The following is a 13,552-nucleotide window of genomic DNA, read 5'->3' as shown; positions in this document are numbered from 1 at the left end:
CACTATGGACCGCACGGACTCCATCTTGAAGCTGTCTATTTGAAGGAACCGGTTGAGGGCTTTCAGGTTGATGATTGTGCGATAGGAACCATCGGGCTTCCCTACCAGAAAGAGGGTGGAATAGAACCCTTCTCCCTGTTCCCTTGAGGGAACTTCCACTAGAACCCTCTTGAAGAGGAGGTGACGGACCTCTGCTTCCAACGCCAGCTGTTCCGCCGGGGAACGACGCAGAGGGGTAACCACGAACCGGGGAGGAGGAGGCCGAAGGAAGGGGAGCCGGAGGCCGGAGCGTATAAGGGCCAGTATCCATGCATTGGAGGAAATCCTTTCCCAAGCCGGAAGGAACTGAGAGAGCCTCCCTCCGACCTGGGAAAGCGAGTCACTTGGACGACTTATTCTGATCTTTTGAGGGGCCCTTGAACATGAACCCCTTTCCCTGAGTCTTTCTATCGGACCAGGTATTCCGATCCCGTGGTCGGGTGGGGCGGTGAACTGGCTTCCTCCGAAAGGACCGCCGTGAAGAAGGAAACGAAGGAAAGGGAAAGCCTCCCTTCTTGTCGCTAGCTTTTTCCAGGATGTCATCCAGTACCGGCCCGAACAGAAATTCACCTTGACAAGGGATATTGCAGAGTTTAGACTTAGTTTGCAGATCCCCCGGCCAGCATTTCAGCCAGAGAGCCCTTCTAGCCGCATTGGAGAGGGATGCTGACTTAGCAGCCAACTTAGTGGAGTACGCCGAGGCGTCCGCAAGGAAGGCCGCCGCCCCCCCCCCAACTTGGAGAGGGAGGACGCAATCTCCTCCTTTGGTGCTCGGGATCTAAACTGGTCTTCCAGTTCGTCAATCCATATAGTCAGGGATCTAGCCGTACAGGTAGCCGCAATGGGGGGGTCTTAGTCCTCCGGCAGCAGCTTCCCAGGTATTCTTTAGGAAGTGATCAGCTTTCTTATCTAATGGGTCTTTCAGGGAGCCCATGTCCTCAAATGGCAAGGCAAACTTTTTGGATGCCTTAGCGACAGCCACATCCAATTTTGGCGCCTTATCCCATGTGGAGCAGGAGGCCTCCTCAAACAGATATTTTCTCTTAAAGGCGCCAGGAATGGAATGCTTGTTATCAGGTCTCTTCCATTCCCGGGCAATTAAGGCTTGTATCTTATCCACCACCGGGAAGGAGCGTCGTTTCTTCTGCTCCATGCCCCCGAACATCCTATCCTGGATAGATTTTTCAGGTTTCTCATCCGTGAGGCCCATGGTGGTCCTCACCGCCTTAACTAACTTCTTCATATTATCTAGCGGGAAGCACTGGCGACCCCCTGAGTCACTATCAGAGGAGGAGCGGGAAGTAGAGCCAGAGGAATCACATTCCCCATCCGACCTATCAGAGTCGTGGGTAGGCGAAGGGGCTCGAGAACCCCCAGCACTTTGTGCTCCAGACAGAGATCGGAGGGAATCCCTGACTTCTTCCCGTATGAGGGACCGGAGGTCGGAAGCAAATCCTGGCTGTTCCTCCGACAAAGTTTGCTGAATGCAGCCTTTGCACAATCTCTTAGTCCAAGAACCAGAAAGTTCTTTACAGCACAAGGCGCATTCCTTATGTCTGGATTTAGATAAACACTTCTTAGGTTTACTGCGATCCTATAAAAAAACAGACAATATGACCGCCATTAAAAGCGGAACATCTGAGGTGCACTCACCCACCGATGCCCAGAGGCTATACCGGTTCAGCAGGGCCCTCATCTGACTTCCGTCCTCTAGAAGGCCGTCTTCTGTCAGGAGAGTCAGGGTCCTTCCGCTTGGAGGACCGTTCATCTGTCCCCCCACGCTTGCCCCCTGAGCCAGCGACACTGTCATCCTTGCCACCCTTCTGCTGCCGCTTCAGGGAGGCTGTATCATGATCAGAGGGAGGTTTTGGAGAGGAGGGAGGCGACGGAGACGCCGCTGACTGCTTGTCCGTCATGGCAACAGAGCACAGGCACCATAGAGAGGATTGCCGCTCTATTTTCAAAGACAGTCTGGCGACTCCGCCCCCACTTCCAGCGGACGTCCCATCCGGCTCCATAGGCCGCCCGTCCAATAGGAAGAAACGCGCGCCTGCGCACAGCCCGGACATCTCCTTTCCACTCACAACATGGCGCTCCCCAGGAAGCGCCACATCATCAGCCGCCACGAGGACGCCCCGCAGGAATCGCAGCAGCCGTCCCCCTCATCTCGGCCTGGTGCCGGCACGCGCAGACCAGACGCCGGTAAGGAGAGGAGGGGGGAAAGGAAGGGAAGGAGCCCGTGCGCAGACATAACCCCCGTGGGTACGCTGCGACGGGAGAGCCCTGCGGACAGGTCCCTTGGAAGATCCACTTACCCGCCCCGCAGGCTCCCGGCGCTCCATTCGGGCGTGCTGTACGCACTCCGGACCCCCATGGGTCTGATGCGGCAGCTCCACAGCACCGCGGCCGACCGCAGCAGGACCCGTGCCGCTGCCAGAGCCGGCCGACCGGGTGCCGGACTTGAATCTTCGGCCCATCAGGACCTTCTTGGATCAATTAGATCTCTGGGGGCTCCCTGTTCAAGGACAGGAAACCAACTGATGCGGGGAGAGGTGCCGCCCCTTTTTATTCTGGAGGTTTCCTGTCCTTGAAGGGCGGATCCCCTCTCTCGTGGTGCCGTCATGGGTGCTGGAAAAACGGCCCCCTCTTACAGGTGGGCAACCGTCGCCTGGAGGACTCGCCTACCTAGACTGGCGTCTGCCGAAGCATAGGCATGCACTTGATAGTGCTTCGTGAAAGTGTGCAGACTAGACCACGTAGCTGCCTGACACACCTGCTGAGCCGTCGCCTGGTGCCGCAAAGCCCAGGACGCACCTACGGCTCTGGTAGAATGGGCTTTCAACCCTGAAGGAAGTGGAAGCCCAGAAGAACGGTAGGCCTCGAGAATCGGTTCCTTGATCCACCGAGCCAAGGTTGACTTGGAGGCCTGAGAGCCCTTACACTGGCCAGCGACAAGGACAAAGAGCGCGTCTGAACGGCGCAGGGGCGCCGTGCGAGACACGTAGAACCGGAGTGCTCTCACTAGATCCAAAGAGTGCAAAAGGAAGGCAAGGAGATATCCTGATTTAGATGAAAAGGGGATACCACCTTAGGGAGAAATTCCGGGACAGGACGCAGAACCACCTTATACTGGTGAAAAACCAAGAAGGGAGCTTTGCATGACAGCGCTGCAAGCTCAGACACTCTGCGAAGTGATGTGACCGCCACCAGGAAGGCCACCTTCTGAGAAAGACGGGAGAGAGAGACATCCCGCAGCGGCTCAAAAGGCGCCTTTTGAAGAGCCGTCAGAACCCTGTTAAGATCCCAAGGTTCCAACGGACGTTTGTAAGGTGGGACCATGTGGCAAACCCCCTGCAGGAACGTGCGGACCTGCGGAAGCCTGGCTAGACGCTTTTGAAAAAACACGGAGAGCGCCGACACTTGGCCCTTGAGAGAGCCGAGGGACAAACCCTTGTCCATTCCAGATTGTAGGAATGAAAGGAATGTTGGTAAGGCAAACGGCCATGGAAGAAAACAGTTATCAGAGCACCAGGATAAGAAGATTTGCCAAGACCTGTAATAGATCTTGGCGGACGTTGGCTTCCTGGCTTGTCTCATGGTGGCAATGACATCCTGAGATAACCCTGAAGACGCTAGGAGCCAGGACTCAATGGCCACACAGTCAGGTTGAGGGCCACAGAATTCAGATGGAAAAACGGCCCTTGTGACAGCAAGTCTGGGCGGTCTGGAAGCGCCCACGGTTGACCCACCGTGAGATGCCACAGATCCGGATACCACGACCGCCTCGGACAGTCTGGAGCGACGAGAATGGCGCGACGGCAGTCGGACCGGATCTTGCGTAGAACTCTGGGCAGCATCGCCAGAGGGGGAAACACATATGGCAGTCGAAACTGCGACCAATCCTGGACCAGAGCGTCCGCTGCCAGAGCTCTGTGATCCTGAGACCGTGCCATGAAGGCCGGGACCTTGTTGTTGTGTCGTGACGCCATGAGATCGACGTCCGGCGTTCCCCAGCGGCGACAGATCTCTCGAAAAACACGTCTGGGTGAAGAGACCATTCCCCCGCGTCCATGCCCTGACGACTGAGAAAATCTGCTTCCCAGTTTTCCCGGGATGTGAACTGCGGAGATGGTGGAGCCTGTGACTTCCACCCACTGCAGAATCCGCCCGACTTCCTGGAAGGCTTGACGACTGCGAGTGCCGCCTTGGTGGTTGATGTAGGCGACGGCAGTGGCGTTGTCCGACTGGATTCGGATCTGCCTGCCCTCCAGCCACCGATGGAAAGCCAATAGGGCTAGATATACTGCCCTTATCTCCAGAATATTGATCTGAAGGGACGATTCTATTGGAGTCCAGGTTCCTTGAGCCCTGTGGTGGAGAAAAACCGCTCCCCAACCTGACAGGCTCGCGTCCGTGGTGACCACGGCCCAGGTTGGGGGGGGGGGGGGAGGAAGGATTTTCCCCGAGACAGAGATGTGGGTAGGAGCCACCACTGAAGTGATGTTTTGGTTGCAAGTGAAAGAGAGATGTTCTTGTCGAGGGAAGCCGAACTCTTGTCCCATTTGCGAAGAATTATCCATTGGAGTGGCCGTAGATGGAATTGCGCGAACGGCACTGCCTCCATAGCTGCAACCATCTTCCCCAGGAAGTGCATGAGGCGCCTTAAGGGGTGTGACTGACTCCGAAGAAGTGACTGCACCCCCGTCTGCATAGAAAGCCGTTTGTCCCGCGGTAGCTTGACTAACGCTGGAAGGGTATGAAACTCCATCCCGAGGTAAGTCAGTGATTGGGTCGGCGTCAACTTGGATTTCGGGAAATTGACGATCCACCCGAACTGCTGGAGAGTCGCCAGAGTGACGGTAAGACTTCGTTGACACTCCACACGAGAAGGGGCCCTGACTAGGAGATCGTCCAAGTAGGGGATCACCGAGTGGCCCTGAGAGTGCAGTACCGCCACGACGGATGCCATGACTTTGGTGAAGACCCGTGGGGCTGTCGCCAGGCCGAAGGGCAATGCGACGAACTGGAGGTGTTCGTCCCCGATGGCGAAACGCAGGAAACGTTGATGTTCGGGTGCGATCGGCACATGGAGATAAGCATCCTTGATGTCGATCGATGCTAGGAAGTCTCCTTGTGACATCGAGGCGATGACCGAGCGGAGAGATTCCATCCGAAACCGTCTGGTTCTCACATGTCTGTTGAGCAGCTTGAGGTCCAGAACGGGACGGAATGACCCGTCCTTTTTTGGCACCACGAACAAATTGGAGTAAAATCCGCGACCACGTTCCTGAAGGGGAACGGGAATCACAACTCCTTCCATCTTTAGAGCGTCCACCGCCTGAAAAAGTGCGTCGGCCTGTGCAGGAGGTGGGGAGGTTCTGAAAAAACGAGCCGTAAGTCGAGAGCTGAACTCTGTTCTGTAACCATGAGACAGAATGTCTCTCACCCATCGGTCTTGAACGTGTGGCCACCAGGCGTCGCCAAAGCGGGAGAGCCTGCCACCGACCGAGGATGTGGCTAGATGAGGCCGAGAGTCATGAGGAGGCCGTCTTGGAGACAGTGCCTCCTGCGGCCTTTTGGGGGCATGACTTGGACCACCACGCATAGGAGTTCCTCTGGCCTTTCTCCGGCCGGTTGGACGAAGAGGATTGGGGCTTGGCGGAGGGACGAAAGGACCGAAACCTCGATTGGATTTTTCTCTGCTGAGGTCTCTGAGGTTTGGACTGGGGTAAGGAGGAGTCCTTTCCCGAGGATTCCTTAATAATCTCATCCAACCGTTCGCCAAACAAACGTTCGCCAGAAAAAGGCAAACCAGTTAAGAACCTTTTGGAAGCAGAGTCTGCTTTCCATTCGCGCAGCCACATGGCCCTGCGGACTGCCACGGAGTTAGCGGATGCCACAGCCGTACGGCTAGCAGAGTCCAGGACGGCGTTCATGGCGTAGGACGAAAATGCTGATGCCTGAGAGGTCAAGGAAGACACATGCGGAGCAGAATTCCGCGTGACAGCATTAATCTCAGTCAGACATGCCGAGATTGCTTGGAGAGCCCACACAGCCGCAAAGGCCGGGGCAAAAGACGCGCCCGTGGCCTCATAAATAGACTTCACCAAGAGCTCTGTCTGTCAGTGGCATCCTTCAGGGATGAGCCATCGGCAACAGACACAACGGACCTAGCAGCCAATCTAGAGACTGGCGGATCCACCTTGGGTGAGTGTGCCCAGCCCTTAACGACTTCAGGTGGAAAGGGGTAACGCGTGTCAGAGTGCCTTTTAGCAAAACGCTTGTCCGGGACCGCTCTGGGCTTCTGGACAGCGTCCCTGAAGTTAGAGTGATCAAAAAACGTATTGCGCGTACGTTTGGGGAATCGAAATTGGTGTTTCTCCTGCTGAGAAGCCGACTCCTCTACAGGTGGAGGCAGGGGAGAGAGATCCAACACCTGGTTGATGGACGAAATAAGATCATTTACTAAGGCGTCCCCCTCAGGGGTATCAAGGTTGAGGGCGAAGTCAGGGTCAGAGCCCTGAGCTCCCACGTCTGCCTCGTCATCCTGAGAGTCCTCAAGCTGAGATCCAGAGCAGCGTGAGGAGGCCGGGGAAGAGTCCCAGCGAGGCCGCTTAGCCGGTCTGGGACTGCGATCCGGGCAGGAGTCCTCCGCCTGGGACCTAGGGGCTATCCTGGGAGCTCGCTGCGGCACGGACCGAGAAGGCCCTGGAGGAGACAAACTAACAAAACAACTAGCTCTGTGAAGAGCCCGGTCTGGACTGCAATGCCTCAAGGAGCTTAGATGACCATTTGTCCATAGACTGTGCAATGGATTGAGAGAGTGACAGAGAGTTTCTCCACGAAAGAGTCCAATGACAGTGACTCTGTCCCTGCAGCCTGCTCAGGAGGAGCAGGGGGATCTACATGAGCCGAGGGGCCCACAAGTGCCCTAGGCTCCAGCTGAGCAAGCGTGGCAGGAGTCGAGCATTGATCACAGTGAGGGTAGGTGGATCCCACAGGCAACATAGCCCCACAAGAGGTACAGGCTGCGAAAAAAACCTGTGCCTTAGGGGCTTTGCTCCTTGTGGACGACATGCTGTAAGCAATAAGTGTCCCTTAGGAGAGCGACCACTGAGGGTATATGGGAAAGGGTTATACAGCCGTTCCGAATATATATATATATATATATATATATATATATATATATATATATATATATATATATATATATATCACGGCACCCTAGGGGAACCAGCACCGGGTGACTGGTGTGGCTTACCAACCGCTGGTGTCCTCCAGATTCCCTGTCGTGGGTCCCCCGAAGCTGTAGAGCTGTGCAGCTGCAGCATACACCGGCAGAATGGCAAACATGGCCGCCGGAGCTCTCAAGGGGGGAGTGGAGCCATGGGCGGTGCCGGCAAAAGGCGAGAATCTGGAGGCCCCATAGTGGTCAATGAGAGGGGAGGGGAGACATGCAAAGATGCTCCAGCCCTCTGTCGGTAATCCCGCCCTTACCCCTGACAAGCAGGCCCGGGGGCGGGATTTTTCGTGACTAGGCCGCGATCAAGCCGGGGACTAAATTTAAGGCCGTGCCCGACAAGCAGGCACGGCCGGCGCGGAAGTCCGATGAAAAAACAACGGACGGCGCTACTGGGGAGAAAGGCGACCTCTCTCCCCGTACCGTCCCCCCATGGGGACACAGAGTACCTTGAAGGTGCAGGGCCCGGTCCCTGGGGATGAAAACGCTCCGGTCCAGCAGGTTCCACCAGGAGCTGCGGATGGAGCACGGTCTCAGCAGGTGAATGACCGGTGAGGCTCCCACTTCTCCCAGAGCCGCATAAGGGATGGTGAAGGAGACGGCATGTGGCTCCAGCCTTTGTACCCGCAATGGGTACCTCAACCTTAACAACACCGCCGACATAGTGGGGTGAGAAGGGAGCATGCCGGGGACCCCATAGGGGACCTCTTTTCTTCCATCCGTCATACTATGTATGAGAAATCTTTTTTTTTTTTCTCTTCTATGAGTGGATGTGTGCCTCCTTCCACACAAAGCATAAAACTGAGGAGCCCGTGATCCACGGGAGGGTGTATAGGCAGAGGGGAGGGGGTTACACTTTTTTAAAAGTGTAGTGCTTTGTGTGGCCTCCGGAGGCAGAAGCTATACACCCAATTGTCTGGGTCTCCCAATGGAGCGACAAAGAAATAACAATGTAGGGGTGTTTTATATGACAATAGAGCACAGATTAGCTTACCAAAAATGTTTGAGTTTATGTCGGACAACTCCTTTAAGGACGTTTTCTGGCCTTGGGGACCAAGTGTGCAATCACTCTGTGACTGCAGACTTTGGAATCCTCACAGTGCACAGGGTGCGCACTGTCAGGATTCTTCAGTGTCGGCAGTGGGCAGCCATGTAACCGCAAGTATAAGATTTACTAATTTCTAGCCACATTCCATTAGACATATCTGGCTTTGCTCAATTCTCTTGTATAGAGCAGGGCTTCAAACTTGGAATATTTTTTATTTGCTGAAATAAAGATTGTGAAATCAGACAGAACCGGAGCGTTTATAAGCAAATTACAAAAGTTTATTAAAGTTAATTCCATAGCATTATTAAAAACATGAAACAGACAATTTTAAAGGTTTGTGCTGAAAGGGGGAAAGAACACCCATGAAAAGTGGGACTGCAAGGCGAGCTCATAAGTCTATCACAGGTATAGGGTATTTCGTGGCCAAACACGCTCAATTATAAGCTGGAAGTAAGAGGAAAATGTCCCAGAACCTTAGGCCATACACTCACCCATCGTACTTGAGCCTCGCACCTGCGTCTCACTATTCAGAAGGACCCAACCGACGCACGTTTCGCATTGTATATCACAGCTTCCTCAGGGCCGGTTAGAAATCTCAAATCCGAAACCGGAACTTATATATATTTAAAAACCGCTCCCATTGGTCATCCCACATGTCCGTCAAAAGGGATCGCAATAGCGGCGCATGCGCATCACAGGCAAGACGTCCACTTCCGCCCTGCCCGGCAATATGAGAAGGCGAGACACCCTGAAATCCAGGTTGTCATGGACGCCATACGTCATTATTACCCTCGTCATAGATGCGCCGGGCAAGGCGGAGGGACGAATTGTACCCGCGACGGGCATGCGCACCACGATCCCCCAGGACATGACAACCAAGTACTGCAGATCCATATATAATTCTACCGTTAGCTCTGCATATACCAATGAGAACTTAATAGATATAATCAAGGACATATTCGTAACCACAGCATGGGACAGTGGAGATATTCAATTCATATAGAGTGTGAATATATATATAAAGGTGGGAGAAAAGGGAACATTTATAATAGGAAAAAATACATCAATTTCTTGATCTCCTCAGTGGATCGTAGTCAGATTTTTTATCTCTCCCATTCTTCCCTTTATTATTCATATTGTTTTCTCCACATTACACACTCAAAACCATTCCATGTCTGAGCCACATCATAGATCCTATAAGTCGGAATTGAAAAAGATGGTTTTAGAAAACACATATAGCACAATAATTAAAAAGACAAACATTTAAAAAAATTTTTTTAAAAAATCTTTTGATTTTAACACGGGAAAATATACCAAGTATAAATCATAGGAATTCAAGGGAGGGGGATTATTTAACTAGTATTTTCATAGAAAAGATGCAAAATTAACTGCTTCATTCAGCCCTATGGGGGCGACAGTATCTAGCATAATGATCCATCTCATTTCTTTTTGTGCCAGCAATTTTTTAACATTCCCACCCCTTATTCCTAGATGGATCACATCAATCCCTCTTGCCATAAATGTCTTGGGATCACATGAATGAAATTGCCTAAAGTGGCGAGGGATGGTTTTCAATGTTGTAATATCGGTCGCTGTCTTTGCCGCCATAATGTCCCTCACATGCTCTCTGATCCTAATTCTCAGTTCTCTCGATGTAAGACCAATATAGATCTTATTGCAGCCACAAGTGGCATAATATATCACATTGACGGTATCACATGAAATATGTTCCCTAATAGAATAGGTTTTCATACCATCACTGGTCATAAACTCCGAGCAGCGAGACACATTAGGGCAGGAAAGGCAACGGCCACACGGAAAACAGCCATGAACCGGACCAGGCAATCCAAAGATATATTCCTTCTGTGGGGCAACATAATGGCTTTTCACCAACATGTCTCTCAGATTTCTGCAACGTCTTGCAGTCATCATGGGCACCTCTGGTAGAAATGATTTGATGGAGGGATCTGATTGAAGCACATGCCAATATTTTTTAAAAATTTGTTTCATGTCATTCCACTTTTCATTAAATGTTGAAATGAATCTAATGTTTTGAGATTCATTCTGTAATGCCCTTTTAGTACGTCCACCTCCTTCACGCAATAACTCATCACGGGGGGCCATATTTGCTCGCTGGTATGCCCTCTTAACACACCGATCACTATAACCCCTTGCCTTAAATCTCATCCTTAAATCATCTGCTTGATCATGAAAGGAGTTCTCTTGAGAGCAGATCCGCTTGATCCTGAGGTACTGCCCAACCGGGATAGCCGAAATAGTTGAGTTGGTATGTGCGGAAGTGGCATGGAGCAATGAGTTCACAGACGTCGGCTTCCTAAAAACATCCGTCTGCAAAGCCATCGCCCCATCCACTGAGATTCTAATATCTAAAAAGTCAATTTCCCTTGCACTATGACAAAAAGTCAATTTGATATTATATGTATTGTCATTAAGCCAGTCCCCGAACTCCCCAAGCTGGGATGGTGTACCATGCCATATTATGAAAAGGTCATCAATGTATCTGACCCACAGCTGTGTCATGGGGGCGGCCCATGCGCCTCCGCCTTCAAACAGGCCCCTCTCCCAGTACCCGAGAAAGAGGCCTGCATACGAAGGCGCACAGGCCGCGCCCATGGCAGTCCCCCGCCTCTGCAGATAATACCTGTCTTTAAAGACAAATAGGTTGTGGGTCAGTACATATTCGAGGAGTTCGAGGACCAATTCGCAGACCCGACTATCCCAGTTGCTGACACCCAGAAAGAATCGAATCGCCCTCAAGCCATCATCATGCCGAATACACGTATATAGTGATTCAACATCGGCTACCACCAAGAGGGTCTCAGAGTCCACATGGATCCCGTCAATTCTCTTCAATACCTCAGTAGTATCGCGTACGTAGGATGGAAGGGTCTCGACTAATGGTCTTAAATAGTACTCAATAAACTGGCAGATTGGACTGCATAACCCCTCCATCCCCGACACGATAGGTCTTCCAGGTGGATTGACGGGGTCCTTGTGGACCTTAGGTAACAAATATAATGTTGGAATCTTGGGATATTTGACGATCAATCCATCAAAGACCCTCTTGGTTATAACCCCTTGTTCATAGGCATCATTAAGGATGAGATATAGTTCTGCCGAAAATGAGACCAACGGAGAGGAGTCCAGTTTCGTATAAGTTGCTTTATCCCGTAACTGCCTGTGGGCCTCCCTCTCATACATCTCAATAGGCCACACCACAACATTCCGCACATACCAACTCAACTATTTCGGCTATCCCGGTTGGGCAGTACCTCAGGATCAAGCGGATCTGCTCTCAAGAGAACTCCTTTCATGATCAAGCAGATGATTTAAGGATGAGATTTAAGGCAAGGGGTTATAGTGATCGGTGTGTTAAGAGGGCATACCAGCGAGCAAATATGGCCCCCCGTGATGAGTTATTGCGTGAAGGAGGTGGACGTACTAAAAGGGCATTACAGAATGAATCTCAAAACATTAGATTCATTTCAACATTTAATGAAAAGTGGAATGACATGAAACAAATTTTTAAAAAATATTGGCATGTGCTTCAATCAGATCCCTCCATCAAATCATTTCTACCAGAGGTGCCCATGATGACTGCAAGACGTTGCAGAAATCTGAGAGACATGTTGGTGAAAAGCCATTATGTTGCCCCACAGAAGGAATATATCTTTGGATTGCCTGGTCCGGTTCATGGCTGTTTTCCGTGTGGCCGTTGCCTTTCCTGCCCTAATGTGTCTCGCTGCTCGGAGTTTATGACCAGTGATGGTATGAAAACCTATTCTATTAGGGAACATATTTCATGTGATACCGTCAATGTGATATATTATGCCACTTGTGGCTGCAATAAGATCTATATTGGTCTTACATCGAGAGAACTGAGAATTAGGATCAGAGAGCATGTGAGGGACATTATGGCGGCAAAGACAGCGACCGATATTACAACATTGAAAACCATCCCTCGCCACTTTAGGCAATTTCATTCATGTGATCCCAAGACATTTATGGCAAGAGGGATTGATGTGATCCATCTAGGAATAAGGGGTGGGAATGTTAAAAAATTGCTGGCACAAAAAGAAATGAGATGGATCATTATGCTAGATACTGTCGCCCCCATAGGGCTGAATGAAGCAGTTAATTTTGCATCTTTTCTATGAAAATACTAGTTAAATAATCCCCCTCCCTTGAATTCCTATGATTTATACTTGGTATATTTTCCCGTGTTAAAATCAAAAGATTTTTAAAAAAAATTTTTTTAAATGTTTGTCTTTTTAATTATTGTGCTATATGTGTTTTCTAAAACCATCTTTTTCAATTCCGACTTATAGGATCTATGATGTGGCTCAGACATGGAATGGTTTTGAGTGTGTAATGTGGAGAAAACAATATGAATAATAAAGGGAAGAATGGGAGAGATAAAAAATCTGACTACGATCCACTGAGGAGATCAAGAAATTGATGTATTTTTTCCTATTATAAATGTTCCCTTTTCTCCCACCTTTATATATATATTCACACTCTATATGAATTGAATATCTCCACTGTCCCATGCTGTGGTTACGAATATGTCCTTGATTATATCTATTAAGTTCTCATTGGTATATGCAGAGCTAACGGTAGAATTATATATGGATCTGCAGTACTTGGTTGTCATGTCCTGGGGGATCGTGGTGCGCATGCCCGTCGCGGGTACAATTCGTCCCTCCGCCTTGCCCGGCGCATCTATGACGAGGGTAATAATGACGTATGGCGTCCATGACAACCTGGATTTCAGGGTGTCTCGCCTTCTCATATTGCCGGGCAGGGCGGAAGTGGACGTCTTGCCTGTGATGCGCATGCGCCGCTATTGCGATCCCTTTTGACGGACATGTGGGATGACCAATGGGAGCGGTTTTTAAATATATATAAGTTCCGGTTTCGGATTTGAGATTTCTAACCCGCCCTGAGGAAGCTGTGATATACAATGCGAAACGTGCGTCGGTTGGGTCCTTCTGAATAGTGAGACGCAGGTGCGAGGCTCAAGTACGATGGGTGAGTGTATGGCCTAAGGTTCTGGGACATTTTCCTCTTACTTCCAGCTTATAATTGAGCGTGTTTGGCCACGAAATACCCTATACCTGTGATAGACTTATGAGCTCGCCTTGCAGTCCCACTTTTCATGGGTGTTCTTTCCCCCTTTCAGCACAAACCTTTAAAATTGTCTG

The 13,552-nt window shown here is 50.8% G+C and overlaps 1 protein-coding gene across 1 annotated transcript in view; it reads right to left on the bottom strand.

Moving 5' to 3' along the window:
- Positions 1-13,552, bottom strand: part of WBP4 (WW domain binding protein 4) — a 129,371-nt gene that overhangs the window by 109,974 nt on the left and 5,845 nt on the right. The gene's annotated exons all lie outside the window — the stretch shown is intronic.

This window comes from Anomaloglossus baeobatrachus, chromosome 2 (assembly GCF_048569485.1).
Source record: "Anomaloglossus baeobatrachus isolate aAnoBae1 chromosome 2, aAnoBae1.hap1, whole genome shotgun sequence".
Lineage (NCBI taxonomy): Eukaryota > Metazoa > Chordata > Amphibia > Anura > Aromobatidae > Anomaloglossus > Anomaloglossus baeobatrachus.
Note: the sequence above shows the minus strand (reverse complement) of the source record. Positions and strands in the feature narration are given on the sequence as shown.